Genomic DNA, 16,433 nt, shown 5'->3' on the forward strand with positions numbered 1-16,433 from the left:
AGCCAGCAGGGATTTGTTAAAAGCAAATCGTGTCTAGCTAACTTGATTGAATTCTTTGATGAGGTAACAGAGAAGGTTGATCAAGGTAGTGCAGCAGATGTTGTATATATGGACTTTCGGAAGGCATTCGATAAAGTGCCACACAGGAGCCTCGTTAAGAAGATGGAAGTCCATGGAATTAAGGGGTATGTGGAGGCATGAATACGTATTTGGCTGTGATCGGAAGCAGAGGGTGGTGGTGGATGAATGTTTTTCAGACTGGGAGGTGGTTTGCAGTTGTGTTCGCCTGGGTCAGTTTTGGATCCATTACGCTTTTCAATTTTTATAAACGACCTCGTCTCGGGTGTAGAGAGCAGCATTATAAAGTTTGCAGGTGATACGAAATTTGGCAATGTAGTAGATGGTGATGGACTTCAGGATGACAGCACAGACATGATGGGCCAAATGACCTCCTTCTGTGCTGTAAGTTTCCATGATTCTATGAGATGATGTGAGTTCATCACTTTCCTTCAGCCCCGATTAGGCTGATCTCTGTCCATTTTGGAAGTATTCAAATAAGATTTGCAGGAAATTTGAGCATGGACTTTAGCAAGGCCTTTGATAAGGTCCCACATGGTAGACTGGTCATGAAGGTTAAAGCCGATGGGACACAGAGCAAAGTGGCAAGTTGGATCCAAAATTGGCTTGGAGGTAGGAAGCAAAGGGTAATGATTGATAGATGTTTTTGTGATTGGAAGGATGTTTCCAGTGCGGTTCCACAGGGCTCATTACTGGGTCCCTTGCTTTTTGTGGTATATATCAACGATTTAGATTTGAATATAGGGAGTTTGCAGATGACAGTAAAATTGGCTGTGTGGTTGATAATGAAGAGGAAAGTAATGGGCTGCAGGAGGATATCAATCTACTGGTCAGGTGGGCAGAGCAGTGGATAATGGAATTTAATTCAGAGAAGTGTGAGGTGATGCACTTTGGAAGGGTTAAAAAGGAAAGGGTTTACACATTAAGCGTTAGGCCACTTAATAGTGTAGATGAACAAAGGGATCTTGGAGTGCTTGTCCACAGATCCCTGAAAGTAGCAGGCCAGGTGGATAATGTGGTTAAGAAGGCATACGGAATGCTTGCCTTTATTGGCTGAGGCATAGAATTTAAGAGCAGGGAGGTTATGCTTAAATTGTATAACACTTTGGTTAGGCCACAACTGGAGTACTGTGTGCAGTTCTGGTCGCCGTATTATAGGAAGGTCGTGATTGCACTAGAGAGGGTGCAGAGGAGATTTAGTAGGATGCTGCCTGGAATGGAGAATCTTAGTTATGAGGACAGATTGGATAGGCTGGATATGTTCTCATTGGAACAGAAGAGATTGAGAGGAGACCTCATCGAGGTGTACAAAATAATGAGGGGCGTAGACATAGTGGATAGGAAGAGTCTACTTCCATTGGTGGAGGGGTCTATTACAAGGGGACATAGTTTTAAGGTGGTTGGTGGAAGGTTTAACACAGAAACAGAGAAACATAGAAAATAGGTGCAGGTGTAGGCCATGCGACCCTTCGAGCCTGCACCACCATTCAATATGATTATGGCTGATCATGCAACTTCAGTACCCCATTCCTGCTTTCTCTCCATATCCCTTGATCCTTTTAGCCATAAGGGCCACATCTAACTCCCTTTTGAATATATCTATAATGAACTGGCCTCAACAACTTTCTGTGGTAGTGAATTCCACAGGTTCACAACTCTCTGAGTGAAGAAGTTTCTCCTCATCTCAGTCCTAAATAGCTTTCCTCTTATCCTTAGACTGTGACCCCTGGCTCTGGACTTCTCCAAAATCGGGAACATTCTTCCTGCATCTAACCTGTCCAATCCCGTCAGGATTTTATATGTTTCTATGAGATCCACTCTCATTCTTCTAAATTCCTGTGAATATAAGCCTAGTCGATCCAGTCTTTCTTCATATGTCAGTCCTGCCATCCCGGAAATCAGTCTGGTGAACCTTCGCTGCACTCCCTCAATAGCAAGAATGTCCTTCTTCAGATTAGGAGACCAAAACTGAACACAATATTCAAGGTGTGGCCTCACCAAGGCCCTGTAAAACTGCAGCAAGACCTCCCTGCTCCTATACTCAAATCCTCTTGCTATGAAGGCCAACATGCCATTTGCCTTCTTCATCGCCTGCTGTACCTGCATGGCAACTTTCAATGACTGATGTACCATGACACCCAGGTCTCGCTGCACCTCCCCTTTTCCTAATCTGTCAGCATTCAGATAATATTCTGCCGACCTGTTTTTGCTACCAAAGTGGATAACCTCACATTTATCCACATTATACTGCATTTACCATGCATTTGCCCACTCACCTAACCTTTCCAAGTCACCCTGCAGCCCCTTAGCTTCCTCCTCACAGCTCACACTGCCATCTGCAAACTTGGAGATATTACATTCAATTCCTTCGTCCAAATCATTAATGTATATTGTAAATAGCTGGGGTCCCAGCACTGAACCTTGCGGTACACCACTAGTCACTGCCTGCCATTCTGTAAAAGGACCCGTTTATTCTGACTCTTCGCTTCTTTCTGCCAACCAGTTCTCTATCCAGGTCAATACATTACCCCTAATACCATGTGCTTTAATTTTGCACACTAATCTCTTGTGTGGGACCTTATTAAAAGTCTTTTGATAGTCCTAATACACCACATCCACTGGTTCTCCCTTGTCCACTCTACTAGTTACATCCTCAAAAAATTCTAGAAGATTTGTCAGACATGAAGCAGAGAGTCCCCAGCTCTTTACAATATATATTAATGATTTAGATGATGGAATTGAGTGTAATATCTCCAAATTTGCAAATGACATTAAACTTGTGGCAGTGTAATCTGTGAGGAGGACACTAAGAGGCTGCAGGGTGACTTGGACAGGTTAGGCGAGTGGGCAAATACATAGCAGATGCAGTATAATGTGGATAAATGTGAGGTTATCCACTTTGGGGGCAAAAACACGAAGGCAGAATATTATCTGAATGGCGGAAGATTCGGAAAAAGGGAGGTGCAGCGAGACCTGGGTGTCATGCTTCATCAGTCATTTAAAGTTGGCATGCAGGTACAGCATGTGGTGAAGAAGGCAAATGGTATGTTGGCCTTCATAGCAAGGGGATTTGAGTATAGGAGCAGGGAAGTCTTGCAGTTGTACAGGGCCGTGGTGAGGCCTCACCTGGAATATTGTGTTCAGTTTTGGTCTCCTAAACTGAGGAAGGATGTTCTGGCTATTGAGGGAGTGCAGCAAAGGTTCACCAGACTGATTCCAGGGATGGCTGGGCTGTCATTTGAGGAGAGACTGGATCAACTGGTCCTTTATTCACTGGAGTTTAGAAGGATGAGAGGGATCTCATAGAAACATGTAAGATTCTTACCGGACTAGACAGGCTAGATGCGGGAAGAATGTTCCCGATGTTGGGGAAGTCCAGAACCAGGGGGCACAGTCTTAGGATAAGGTGCAGGCCATTTAGGACTGAGATGAGGAGAAACTTCTTCACTCAGAGAGTTGTTAACCTGTGGAATTCCCTGCCGCAGAGAGTTGTTGATGCCAGTTCATTGGATAAAGTCAAGAGGGAGTTAGATATGGCCCTTTCGGTTAAGGGGATCAAGGGGTATGGAGAGAAAGCAGGAAAGGGGTATTGAAGGAATGATCAGCCATGATCTTATTGAATGGCGGTGCAGGCTCAAAGGGCCGAATGGCCTACTCCTGCACCTATTTTCTATGTTTCTATGTTTCTATGATTTCCCTTTCATAAATTCATGCTGACTTGGGCTGATCCTGTCACTGGTTTCCAAATGTGCTACTATGACATTTTTAATAATTGATTCCAACATTTTCCCCACTACCGATGTCAGATTAACCGGTCTATAATTCCCTGTTTTCTCTCTCCCTCTTTTTTTAAAAAGTGGGGTTCCATTAGTTACCCTCTAATCCATAGTAACTGATCCAAAATCTATAGAATGTTGGAAAATGACCACCAATGCATCCACTATTTCCAGGGCTACTTCCTTAATACTCTGGGATGCAGACTGTCAGGCCCTGGGGATTTATCGGCCTTCAATCCCATCAAATTCCCTACACAATTTCCTGACTAATAAGGATTTCCTTCAGTTCCTCCTTCTCACTAGACCCTCGGTCCCCTAGTATTTACGGATGGTTATTTGTATCTTCTTTTGTGAAGACAGAACCAAGTAGTTGTTCAATTTGTCTGCCATTTCTTTGTTCCCCATTATTTATTCACCTGATTCTGACTGCAAGGGACCTACATTTGTCTTCAATAATCGTTTTCTCTTCACATATCTACAGAAGCTTTTGCAGTCAATTTTTATGTTCCCTGGAAGCTTACTCTCATACTCTATTTCCCCCTCCTAATTAAACCCTTTGTCCTCCTCTGCTGTATTCTAAATTTCTCCCAGTCTTCAGGTTTGCTGCTTTTTCTGGCCAATTTATATGCCTCTTCCTTGGATTTAACACTATCCCTAATTTCCCTTGTTAGCCATGGTTGAGCCACCTCCCCCTTTTTATTTTTGTGCCAGACAGGGATGTATAATTGTTGAAGTTCATCCATGTGATCGTTAAATGTCTGCCATTGCCTATCCACCGTCAACCCTTTAAGTATCATTCGCCAGTCTATTCTTGCCAATTCACGTTTCATACCATCGAAGTTACCTTTCTTTAAGTTCAGAACCCTAGTCTCTGAATTAACTGTGTCACTCTCCATCTTAATGAAGAATTCTACCATATTATGGTCACTCTTCCCCAAGGGGCCTCTCAAAACAAGATTGTTAATTAGTTCTCTCTCATTACACAACACCCAGCCTAGGATGGCCTGCTTTCTATCTAGTTGGTTCCTCGACATATTGGTCTAGAAAACCATCCCTTATACACTCCAGGAAATCCTCCTCCGCCATTTTGCTACCAGTTTGGTTAGCCCAATCTATATGTAGATTAACGTCACCCATGATAACTACTGTACCTTTATCGCATGCATCCTTAATTTCCTGTTTGATGCCATCCCCAACCTCACTACCACTGTTTGGTGGTCTATACACCATGCCCACTAGCGTTTTCTGCCCTTTGGTGTTCCGCAGCTCTACCCATACAGAATCGACAACATCCAAGCTAATGTTCTTCCTTACTATTGCGTTAATCTCTTTTTTAACCAGCAACGCTACCCCACCTCCTTTTCCTTTCTGTCTATCCTTCTTGAATATTAAATACCCCTGGATGTTGAGTTCCCAGCCTTGGTCACCCTGGAGCCATCCCAATTACGTCATATCCGTTAATAGCTGCCTGCGCAGTTAATTCATCCACCTTATTACGAATGCTCCTCGCATTGAGACACAGAGCCTTCAGGCTTGTTTCTTTAACACTCTTTGTCCTTTTAGAATGATGTTGTAATGTGGCCCTTTTTGATTTTTGCCTTTGATTTCTCTGCACTCCACCTTTCCTTATCTCCTTTCTACCTTTTGCTTCTGCCCCCATTTTACTTCCATCTGTCTCCCTGAATAGATTCCCATCCCCCTGCATGTTAGTTTAAACCCTCCCCAACAGCAGTAGCAAACACTCCCCCTTGGACATTGGTTCCGGTCCTGCCCATGTGCAGAACGTCTGGTTTGTACTCGTCCCCCCTCCCCCAGACTGGCTCAAATGTCCCAGGAATTTGAATCCCTCCCTCTTGCACCATTCCTCAAGCCATGTATTCATCTTAACTATCCTGCTATTTCTACTCTGATCAGCACGTGGCACTGGTAGCAATCATGAGATTACTACCTTTGCGGTCCTACTTTTTAATTTAACTCTTAGCTCCCTAAATTCAGCTTGCAGGACCTCATCCCATTTTTTACCTATATCGTTGGTATCTATATGCACCACGACAACTGGCTGTTCACCCTCCCCCTCTAAAGTGCCATGCAGCCACTCCAAGACATCCTTGACCCTTGGACCAGGGAGGCAACATACCATCCTGGAGTCTCAATTGCGGCCGCAGAAATGCCTATCTAGTCCCCTTACAATAGAATTTCCTATCACTATAGTTCTTCCACTCTTTTTCCTTCCCTCCTGTGCAGCAGAGCACCCATGGTGCCATGAACTTGGCTGTTGCTGTGTTCCCCTGATGAGTCATCTCCCCCAACAGTACCCAAAACGGTGTATCTGTTTTGGAGGGGGATGATCACAGGGGACCCCTGCACTACATTCCTTACACTGCTCTACCTAATGGTCATCCATTCCCTATCTGCCTGAGTAACCTTTACCTGCGGTGTGACCAACTCACTAAACGTGCTATTCACGCCATCCTCAGCATCGTGGATGCTCCAGAGTGAATCCATGCGCAGCTCCAGTGCCACAATGCAGTCTGTCAGGAGCTGCAGCTGGACACAATTCCTGCACACATAGTTGTCAGGGACACTGGAAGCGTCCCTGATTTCCCACATAGCACAGGAAGAGCATGACACGGGTCTGGGCTCTCCTGCCATGACATAACTCTTAAATTAAGTTAATTTGGCAACAATGACAAGGTTTCTTACTGCTAAGGAAGTAAAAAGAAAAGAAAAAGATTAAATACTCACCAATCCACCAGCCAATCACTTACCCGCTTGGCTGTGGTGTCACACTTCAATTTCTTTATACTTTTTTTACCTTCTGCCCCTGCACCAGCTGACCTTGCGATCTGCCGCCGCTCCCACTCACTGCTGCCGCCCTTTGTTGTCCACGCTGCCCTCTCTCGTGATGCTGGCCTCCTCCGATTAGAGGGTTGTGGGGATCTGGAACTCGCTGCCTGGAAGAATGTTGAATGCCGAAATCCTCACCACTTTTAAGAGATGGTTGGATGGGCACTTAAAGTGCAGTAACCTGCAGGGTTATGGACCTAGAGCTGGTAATTGGGATTAGACTGGATGACCTTTTGTTGGATGGCACAGATATAATGGTAAGTACTGCAGGGAATAGAATACGACCAGGATGATCTCCTGGACTAGTTTCGAACGCCTGGATGTGTCGGAGAGGAATTTGCCCAGATTTTTTCTCCCTAAATTGGCCGAGGTTTTTATCTGATTGCCTCTCCCAGGAGATCACATGGCTCTGGTTGGGGAGGTGTGTAGAATGTTTCAGTATAAGGGGTGTCGCAGTTGTGTGAGGTGGTCTGGTTGGGCTGGGTGCTCTTTGCCTTTCCGTCATTGTTCATAGGTTTATATGTAACCTTTCGGGCTGCTGACCAAGGACCATGTGGCTCTTTGTCAGCCAGCGTGGACACGATGGGCCGAAATGGCCTCCTTCTGCGCTGTAAATTTCTATGTTTCTATGTTTCTATAGCTTGACATCGGCAAAATGTGCACGGGAATGGGCATGTTTTCTGGTCTAACTTCCGGATTGCCCCCACAGAGCAGATTCCAGGCCTATTTTTCCAAGAACTAATTAGAAAAAATATATTTGAAGAAGATTCTGACTTTTGGGCTGCCAATCGGCAGAGAATACTGGTCAACTGCCCAGTCCAGTAGTGAAGAGACCCCTGTGATTTCTGAGGCTCAGCCTCAGTTACAGTCGGCAGATGAGCTGTGGATTGCAAACAGTTTGAAGCTCAATAATTGAGCTGGAAATGCCGCCAGCAAGGTAAGTCGTGGAGGGGGAGCGGTGAGGGAGGGGTTGGGGGAAGGTGTAGAGGATGGTCCCGAGACCAGTTTGATGGCCTTGGAGGAGCACACCTGCTTCTTTAGGGCCACAAAAATAATTGAAGACTTGCCTTCAGTTGGCTTCTTTTTCATCGCACATCAAAAGAATCAGAGCCTGCTCCAATCAGTTCCTACTTAAAATTTACATCATAGAACCCCGATGTCCATATGAAAAGAGGCCGATTGCGCGAAATAGGTGGGCACTGTGGGCATCTGCCAGTAGACCCCTTTATAAATGGAGCTATTGTGTTCCAAACACAGATGAGGCTGCACACAGGGAGGTTAAAGTAACAGTGACCTCAATCTTTAATAAGACACTCCAGAGTGAGGAACAGGCCTGGCTTACATACAGTGCTCCCAAGGGATGCTGGGATCCCATGGGACTTCAGGGGATGAGCTCCCTGGTGGCAGAACATGGGAGTGCATGCTTTACAGATACACAACATCACTCCCCCGCCAAAGTCAAAGTGAAAACTATTTACAAGGTGAGGCGGTCGGGAGCCTTTCTTTCCCTGGTGGACCGCCTCGGTACAAATGTCTGCTCTGGTGTGTTGGCTGTGCCCTCGCTGGGCTGGCGTGTTGTTGACCCTGAGGGCTGCTGGGTGAGCCTGGCCTTGCTGGGTTGGTGTGCGTGATGGGTTCGATTTCCTGGTCCGGCGTGGTGTCGTTGATCCTTTGGGTGTGTGTTGTGGGTTCGAAAAAGGTGGTGTCTGCTCTGGGTTGTTCAGGGCAGTCTGAACTGCAGCCTCGTTTGGTCCAGGTGCTTTCTGCAAATTTGTCCATTGTCTAGTTTGACGACAAACACCCTATTCCCTTCTTTAGCTATCACCATGCCCGTGATCCACTTGGGACCATGTCCATAGTTTAGCACATACACAGGATCATTCAGATCAATTTCCCGTGACACAGTGGCGCGACTATCGTTTACATTTTGTTGCTGCCGCCTGCTCTCTACCTGATCATGCAGGTTGGGGTGAACCAGCGAGAGTCTGGTTTTAAGTGTCCTTTTCATGAGTAGCTCAGCCGGGGGCACCCATGTGAGCGAGTGGGGCCTCGTGCGGTAGCTGAGCAGTACTCGGGACAGGCGGGTTTGGAGTGAGCCTTCTGTGACTTGTTTAAGGCTCTGTTTGATGGTTTGTACTGCCCGCTCTGCCTGCCTATTGGAGGCTGGTTTAAACGGGACCGAGGTGACATGTTTGATCCCACTGCGGGTCATGAATTCTTTAAATTTGGCACTAGTGAAACATAGCCCGTTGTCACTGACCAGTATGTCAGGCAGGCCGTGGGTAGCAAACATGGCCCTCAGGCTTTCAATGGTGGTGGTGGCGGTGTTTCCCGACATTATTTCACATTCAATCCATTTTGAAAAAGCATCCACCACCACCAGGAATATTTTACCGAGAAACGGGCCTGCACAGTCGACATGGATCCTCGACCATGGTCTGGAGGGCCAGGACCACAAACTTAGTGGTGCCTCTCTGGGCACATACGCTGCATTGCCGTACACAGGACTCTAAGTCAGAGTCGATACCGGGCCACCACACGTGGGATCTGGCTATCGCTTTGATCATTACTATACCCGTGTGTGTGCTGTGGAGATCCGAGATGAACGTCTCCCTGCCCTTATTGGGTAGCACTACGCGGTTACCCCACAACAGGCAGTCTGCCTGAATGGACAGCTCGTCCTTTTGCCGCTGGAATGGCTTGATTAGCTATTGCATTTCAACGGGGATGCTGGCCCAGCTCCCATGCAGTACACAGTTTTTTACTAGGGACAGCAGAGGATCTTGGCTGGTCCAAGTCCTAATCTGGCGGGCTGTGACAGGTGAATTATCATTTTCAAACACTTTCATGACCATCAACAAGTTTGCAGGCTGCGCCATTTCCACCCCCGTGGTGGGCAATGGTAGCCGACTGAGAGCATCCGCACAGTTCTCAGTGCCTGGCCTGTGGCGAATGGTATAGTTATACGCTGATAGCGCGAGTGCCCACCTTTGAATGCAGGTTGAGACATTAGTATTTATCCCCTTGTTTTCAGCGAACAGAGATGTGAGGGGCTTGTGATCGGTTTCCATCTCAAATTTGAGGCCAAACAGGTATTGATGCATTTTCTTTACCCGGAACACACACGCTAATATCTCTTTCTCAATCATGCTGTAGGCTCTCTCAGCCTTAGACAAGCTCCTGGAAGCATAGGCGACAGGTTGCAACTTCCCCGCAATGTTAGCTTGTTGTAATGCACACCTGACTCCATATGACGATGCGTCACATGCTAGCACAAATCTTTTGCACGGGTTATATAATACAAGCAGCTTGTTGGAGCATAAAATGTTTCCTGCTTTCTCAAAAGCAATTACTTGTTTTTTTCCCCATACCCAGTTCTCACCTTTGCGCAATAAAACATGTAGGGGCTCTAAAAGGGTGCTTAACCCCGGTAGGCAGTTACCAAAATAGTTGAGGAGTCCCAGGAACGACCGCAGCTCCGTGATGTTCTGTGGCTTGGGCGTATTCCTGATAGCCTCTGTCTTGGCATCTGTGGGTCGAATGCCATCTGCCGCGATCTTTCTCCCCAAAAACTCCACTTCTATTGCCATGAAGACGCATTTCGACCTCTTCAGCCGCAGCCCTACGCGATCCAATAGCTGGAGGATCTCCTCCAGGTTTTGTAGGTGCTCGGCAGTGTCCCGACCCATGACCAATATATCGTCCTGAAAGACCACTGTGTGTGGTACCAACTTGAGTAGGCTCTCTATGTTTCTCTGGAAGATCGCTGCAGCCGACCGAATTCCAAACGGGCATCTGTTGTAGATGAACAGTCCCTTGTGCGTGTTGATGCAGGTGAGGCCCTTTGAAGACTCCTCGAGCTCCTGCGTCATGTAGGCCGAAGTCAGGTCGAACTTGGTGAACGTCTTGCCTCCTGCCAGCGTCGCAAATAGTTCGTCTGCTTTAGGTAGCGGGTATTGGTCCTGTAGCGAGGAACGATTAATAGTTACTTTATAATCACCGCCAATCCTGACCGTGCCATCACTTTTGAATGCTGGAACAATCAGGCCGGCCCAATCGCTGAATTCCACTCGGGAGATGATGCCCTCATGTTGCAGCCTGTCCAGCTCGATTTCCACTTTCTCCCTCATCATGTGAGGTACTGCTCGCGCCTTGTGGTGAATGGGTCGTGCCTCTGAGACCAAGTGGATCCGTACCTTCACCCCGGAAAAGTTTCCAATGCCTGGCTCAAAAAGTGAAGGAAATTTGTTCAGAACCTGGGTACATGAGGCCTCATCGACATGTGATAGCGCTCGGATGTCATCCCAGTTCCAGCGGATTTTGCCCAGCCAGCTCCTTCCAAGCAGTGTGGGGCCATCGTGCAGGACAATCAAGAGTGGCAGTTTGTGTACCGTGCCCTCGTGGGTGACCTTGATCATGGCGCTGCCCAGGATAGTGATAAGTTCTTTGGTGTACATTCTCAGTTTCATGTGGATGGGGCTCAGGGCTGGTCTGAATGCCTCGTTGCACCACAGTCTCTCAAACATCTTTTTACTCATGATGGATTGGCTCGCGCCAGTGTCCAGTTCCATGGCTACGGGTAAGCCATTCAATTTTACATTTAGCATTATAGGTGAACATTTCTTCGAAAATGTGTGCACCCCGTGTACTTCAGCATCTGCCTCCTCTCTCTGAGGCTCGAAATTGCTTTAATCCACCATGGACCAAGCTTCCTCTGCCATGTGGTGGTTAGCAGGTTTTGCAGAGCTTGCAGCTCATTTGCCCCATTGTTCCATAGCTCTTGCAAACATACCCTTTGAAGCAGCATGAATAGGCTGAATGGAAGCCTCCACAACACCAACAAGGTGTGAATTGCCTTGCATTCTTCCTTTGTTGGGGACTCGGAGTCTGGGTCACCTGACGCCTGCTGGCAGTTGCAGACTCATGATTTCTGTCCTGTACATTTCTGCTCGCAAATACAGTTCCAGTTAATTTATGAACATTGCTAGCACTTGTGTGCTGAGAGATTTGTTTGGTGTTATCACTGGTGGACATAAACGCCTGTGCTATCGCAGGCCTTACTGAGGGTCGGTGTCTCTACATTCAAAAGTTTTCGTAGGATGGTCTCGTGGCTAATGCCCAGTACAATAAAGTCTCTGAGCATTTGCTGCAGGTAGCCATCAAACTCACATTGTCCTGCAAGTCGCCTTAGCTCGGCGACGTAGCTCGCCACTTCCTGACCTTCAGATCGCTGGCACGTGTAGAACAGATACCTCGCCATCAGCACGCTTTCCCTCGGGTTAAGATGCTCCCGAACCAGTGTACACAGCTCCTCATCTGACTTATCTGTGGGTTTCACTGGAGCCAGAAGATTCTTCATGAGGCTGTAGGTTGGTGCCCCGCAGACTGTGAGGAGGACCGCTCTCCTTTTTGCAGCGCTTCCTTCTCCATCCAGCTCATTGGCTACAAAGTACTGGTCTAGCCGTTCAACATAGGCTTCCCAGTCCTCACCCTCCGAGAACTTCTCCAGGATGCCCACAATTTGCTGCATCTTTGCGTTGGATTCGTATACTCGTCGCCAGTTATTGTGTTCTGAACACAGATGAGGCTGCACACAGGGAGGTTAAAGTAACAGTGACCTCAGTCTTTAATAAGACACTCCAGATTGAGGAACAGGCCTTAGGGGCCGGCTTATATACAGTGCTCTCAATGGATGCTGGGATCCCTTGGGACTTCAGGGGATGAGCTGCCTGGTGGTGGAACATGGGAGTGCATGCTTTGCAGATACACAACAGGAGCCATCCACATCATCTTGTCAATGAGGAAGTAAGGCTACTGACTACATTTTGAGGCGATTACCACCCTGTTACCACCAGCTGAGAACAGTCAAAATCGACCCAATTGCCGCTGAACACATATATCTGTTAAAAGTTTATTTCCAAATCCTTTCAGTGCATCATATGAACTATCAACAGCAACACTCAAATTTGAAAACCAGTAATGCCAAAGGAGGAACAGTTAAGAATTAGAATGCAAGTGAACACTTCTGGGGGTTGCTTCTATCTTGGAGTTTATGATGCTATTCAACCTCTTTAAGGTGTAGCATTGCTTTGTAACATACAGCACCTATTTTTTTCTACACAGCATACATAAGTTACCCTTCTTTCATTTATATCAAGTTCAGAAAATGCATCTTATTTGTCTGTAAATGTTCACCCGTGTTAGATTTTCACTGTGTAGTAGCTGCTCAGCTATTTATGTGCATAATGTCTCTGAATGAAATCAAAGCTACATGCACTTCTGTAATTCACCTTTTTTAGCAATCAAGTATATAATACCTGTATATATTTCCATTATATTGTTATACTATGATAACTGTGATGAAAATTAAATGAAAGGAAAGTAGATTAGGAGGTCATCAAATAGCCTTTTACCTAGATGCAAAGAATAAATTCAGGAAAATACACCACATTGTAATTACATCATGATGTGTGGTGATAAAACTCAATCATAGCCTTTCTATTTAAGTGAAAACCACTGGATCCCCTGTGGCTCTGATTGTGTCAGATCAGCACTGGAGGGGTAGGGTACTGAGATCTAGCAGCATTTTTGAGTGGTGGGAGTGTTGGTGTTTGGCAGCATTGGCGGCCTGGTCTGGAGTTTTACCATATTATACTTAGGGAGCCTTGGCTGCAGCAGGATGAAGAAACTGATCCCAGCCGTAGTACAGGGCCAGAAAGCAGCCATGATTTCAAGATGGAGGATTAGTGACAGTCGCACAAGGAGGCTAAAAATGACCATGGGTCTAAAAGAAAGTATTCACAACAGGCAGCCAGAAAGTGGTCATGGCTGCAATAGGAGCACTAGGGGAGGCAGAAAGCAGGATCATCAGAACCATACATAAAGACCACTGCTGCTGGTGAATGGAAGCTTCGCAAAAATGAACAAAAATTCCATAACCAGGCCTCTGAGAGAGGTTAGGTCTCAAGGAAAAAACTGTTTTTAAAAATAACAACTTGAATTTATATAGTATCATTAACATAAACAAAATGTCTCAGATTGGTTCACAAGAGGCAGAGCCAGGAAAGAAGAGATTAGGAGATGTGAATGAAGGCTGGGTCAAAGAGATGGGTTTAGAGGAGGTTTTTAAAGGTGGCGAGAGAGGACCAGAGGTGGAGAGTTTTAGAGACGTAGATCCAAAGATTCGACAGGCCTAAGAGAAGGGGTGCACAGGAACTCGATTCAAGGAACAGAACGCTCGGTAGGAAATATAGAGGTGGTGGAGATCACTGATAAGGTTGGGCAATGCCATGGAGGAATTTATCAATGTTGGTAGGGGATAGGGAGTCACTGCAGGTCAGTAAGGATGAGGGCACTTTCATAGTAAGTTGAAATACCCTTTTTCAAATTATTCATGTTTTGTTATAATTTTTCTGACCTATATTTGGTACACTGGCTGAGGAAATAATATGACAGTTTAATGGATTGTCAAAAAATATTTAAACAGGTTGCTTTCGTGCTACATGTTTTACTGTTTAAAAAAGGAAAATATTTGACAACTATTAAAGAAATATTTGGATTTATATAAAAGAAAGAAAGAAAGACTTGGTTTTATATAGTGCCTTTCACGACCACTGGACGTCTCAAAGTGCTTTACAGCCAATGAAATACTTTTGGAGTGGAGTCACTATTGTAATGTGGGAAGTGTGGCAGCCAATTTGCGCACAACATCTCCCACAAACAGCAATGTGATAATGACCAGATAAACTGTTTTTGTTATGTTGATTGAGGGATAAATATCGGCCAGGACACAGGGGATAACTCTACTACTCTTCTTCGAAATAATGCCATGGGATCTTTTACATCCACCCTGAGAGGGCAGATGGGGCCTCGGTTTAATGTCTCAGCCGAAAAACGGCACTTCCAACAGTGCAGCACTCCCTCAGCACTGCACTGGAGTGTCAGCCTGGATTTATGTGCTCAAGTCCCCGAAGTGGGACATATAGTGCCTTTCACGAACTCTAAATGTCCCAAAGTGCTTTGCAGCCAATCCTTTTTCGAGGTATAGTCGCTGTGCATAATGCTCTTGATTGGTAGATTTCATGCTTGCTTTCTACGAGTTCATTAGTTGTTTTTTGATCTGTTTGATTGTGAATTGTTTCTTTTTTTATCGAATTTGATATTTATGCCAATGAATTTCAAGTCTGATATATACATTCAGCACTCTTGCCTTTTGAAGGATATAGGTTCAACTCCACTCCAAGCTTGGGGACATAAGGGATAATTATACCAGTTTGCGATGATGGCGGAAAGTCTAGCCTGCTTACAGTGTAGTAGAAATGTTAACACGCATTGCACATGATTTCCAACCATTAATTTTAATATTCAGTATCATGGACTCATAAAATTGCCCCTCTAATCTAGACCGACACTCCAGTGCATTACTGAGGAATGATAACCATTGGATGAGACCTTAAAATGAGACCCCTTCTGTCTGTCCAGGTGTACGTTACAGATCGAATGGCACAATTCAAAGAAGGGCAGGGAGTTCTTCCAGCTTCCTGGCCAACATTTCTTTCAACCCACACCACTAATGAACTTGTTAGTTATCTCACTGCTGTTCGCAGGAGCTTGCTGTGCACAAAATGACTGCCATGTTTGCCTGCATGGTAACAGTGACTGCAGTTCAAAGTAATCCATGTGAAGTAATTTAGGACACTCCTGAGAGCTGTGATAAGGCGTAGTGTAACAGCAACTCATGTTTTGTTTTAAGTATGACACTTTGACAGACATGCTGTGTTAGTGTTCCTGATCTGAAAGGCAAACCTCTGTTTTGAGTTCTTCAAATGGACCAGCAAGGATGAAAAGAAAACCACGAACGATTGAAATCTGAGCTAAAAATGAAAAATGCTGGAAATGCACAGCAGGTCAGGCAGCATAAGAAAGAGAAATACAGGTTAATAATATTTTAAGTGTGACCCTTCATCAGTTCTGAAAAGGACCACATCCAAAACATGAACCTATTTTTCTTTTTCACATAAAAGTGAAATAATGCAGAAACTGGAAATCAGAAATAAAAACAGAAAATACTGCAAACACTCAGCAGGCCATGCAGCCTCTGTGGAGAGAAACAGTTAATGTTTCAGATTGCTGAGTTTTTTTCAGATGTTGAACAAAATGCTGCGTATTTGTAAAATGTTCTGCTTCTGCCTTCAGTAAGCCTAACATTTTCAATTTTCTGCCTGCACTACAGGAGGGGAACATTACTCGTCTTTGTTCATGTTTTTATTGACTATTGTTTTTCAGGTTCCTTTCTGATTTAGTGTCAGCTGTGGCTCAATGGGTAGCAATTTTGTCTCTGAGTCAGAAGGTTGTGGGTTCAAATCTCACTCCAGGGACTTGAGCACATAAATCTAGGCTGACACTCGCACTGTTGGAGGTGCTGTCTTTCAAATGAAATGTTAAATTGAGGTCCAGTCTGCTCTCTCAGGTGGACATAAATGATCCCATGGCACTATTTCAAAGAAGAGTAGGGGAGTAATCCCTGGTGTCCTGGCCAATATTTATCCCTCAATCAATATATTAAAAACAGACTATCTGGTCAGTATCACAGTGCTGTCTGTGGGAGCTTACTGTGCACAAATTGGCTGCCACATTTCATATATTACAATAGTGACCACACTCCAAAAGTACTTCATTGGCTGTAAAGCGCTTTGAGACATCCAGTGGTTGTGAAAGGTGCAATATAAATGT

At 45.4% G+C, this 16,433-nt stretch overlaps 1 protein-coding gene across 1 annotated transcript in view; it reads left to right on the forward strand.

The window, feature by feature from the left end:
* Positions 1 to 16,433, forward strand: part of parp8 (poly (ADP-ribose) polymerase family, member 8) — a 616,987-nt gene that overhangs the window by 15,826 nt on the left and 584,728 nt on the right. The gene's annotated exons all lie outside the window — the stretch shown is intronic.

This window comes from Pristiophorus japonicus, chromosome 2 (assembly GCF_044704955.1).
Source record: "Pristiophorus japonicus isolate sPriJap1 chromosome 2, sPriJap1.hap1, whole genome shotgun sequence".
Taxonomy (NCBI): domain Eukaryota; kingdom Metazoa; phylum Chordata; class Chondrichthyes; family Pristiophoridae; genus Pristiophorus; species Pristiophorus japonicus.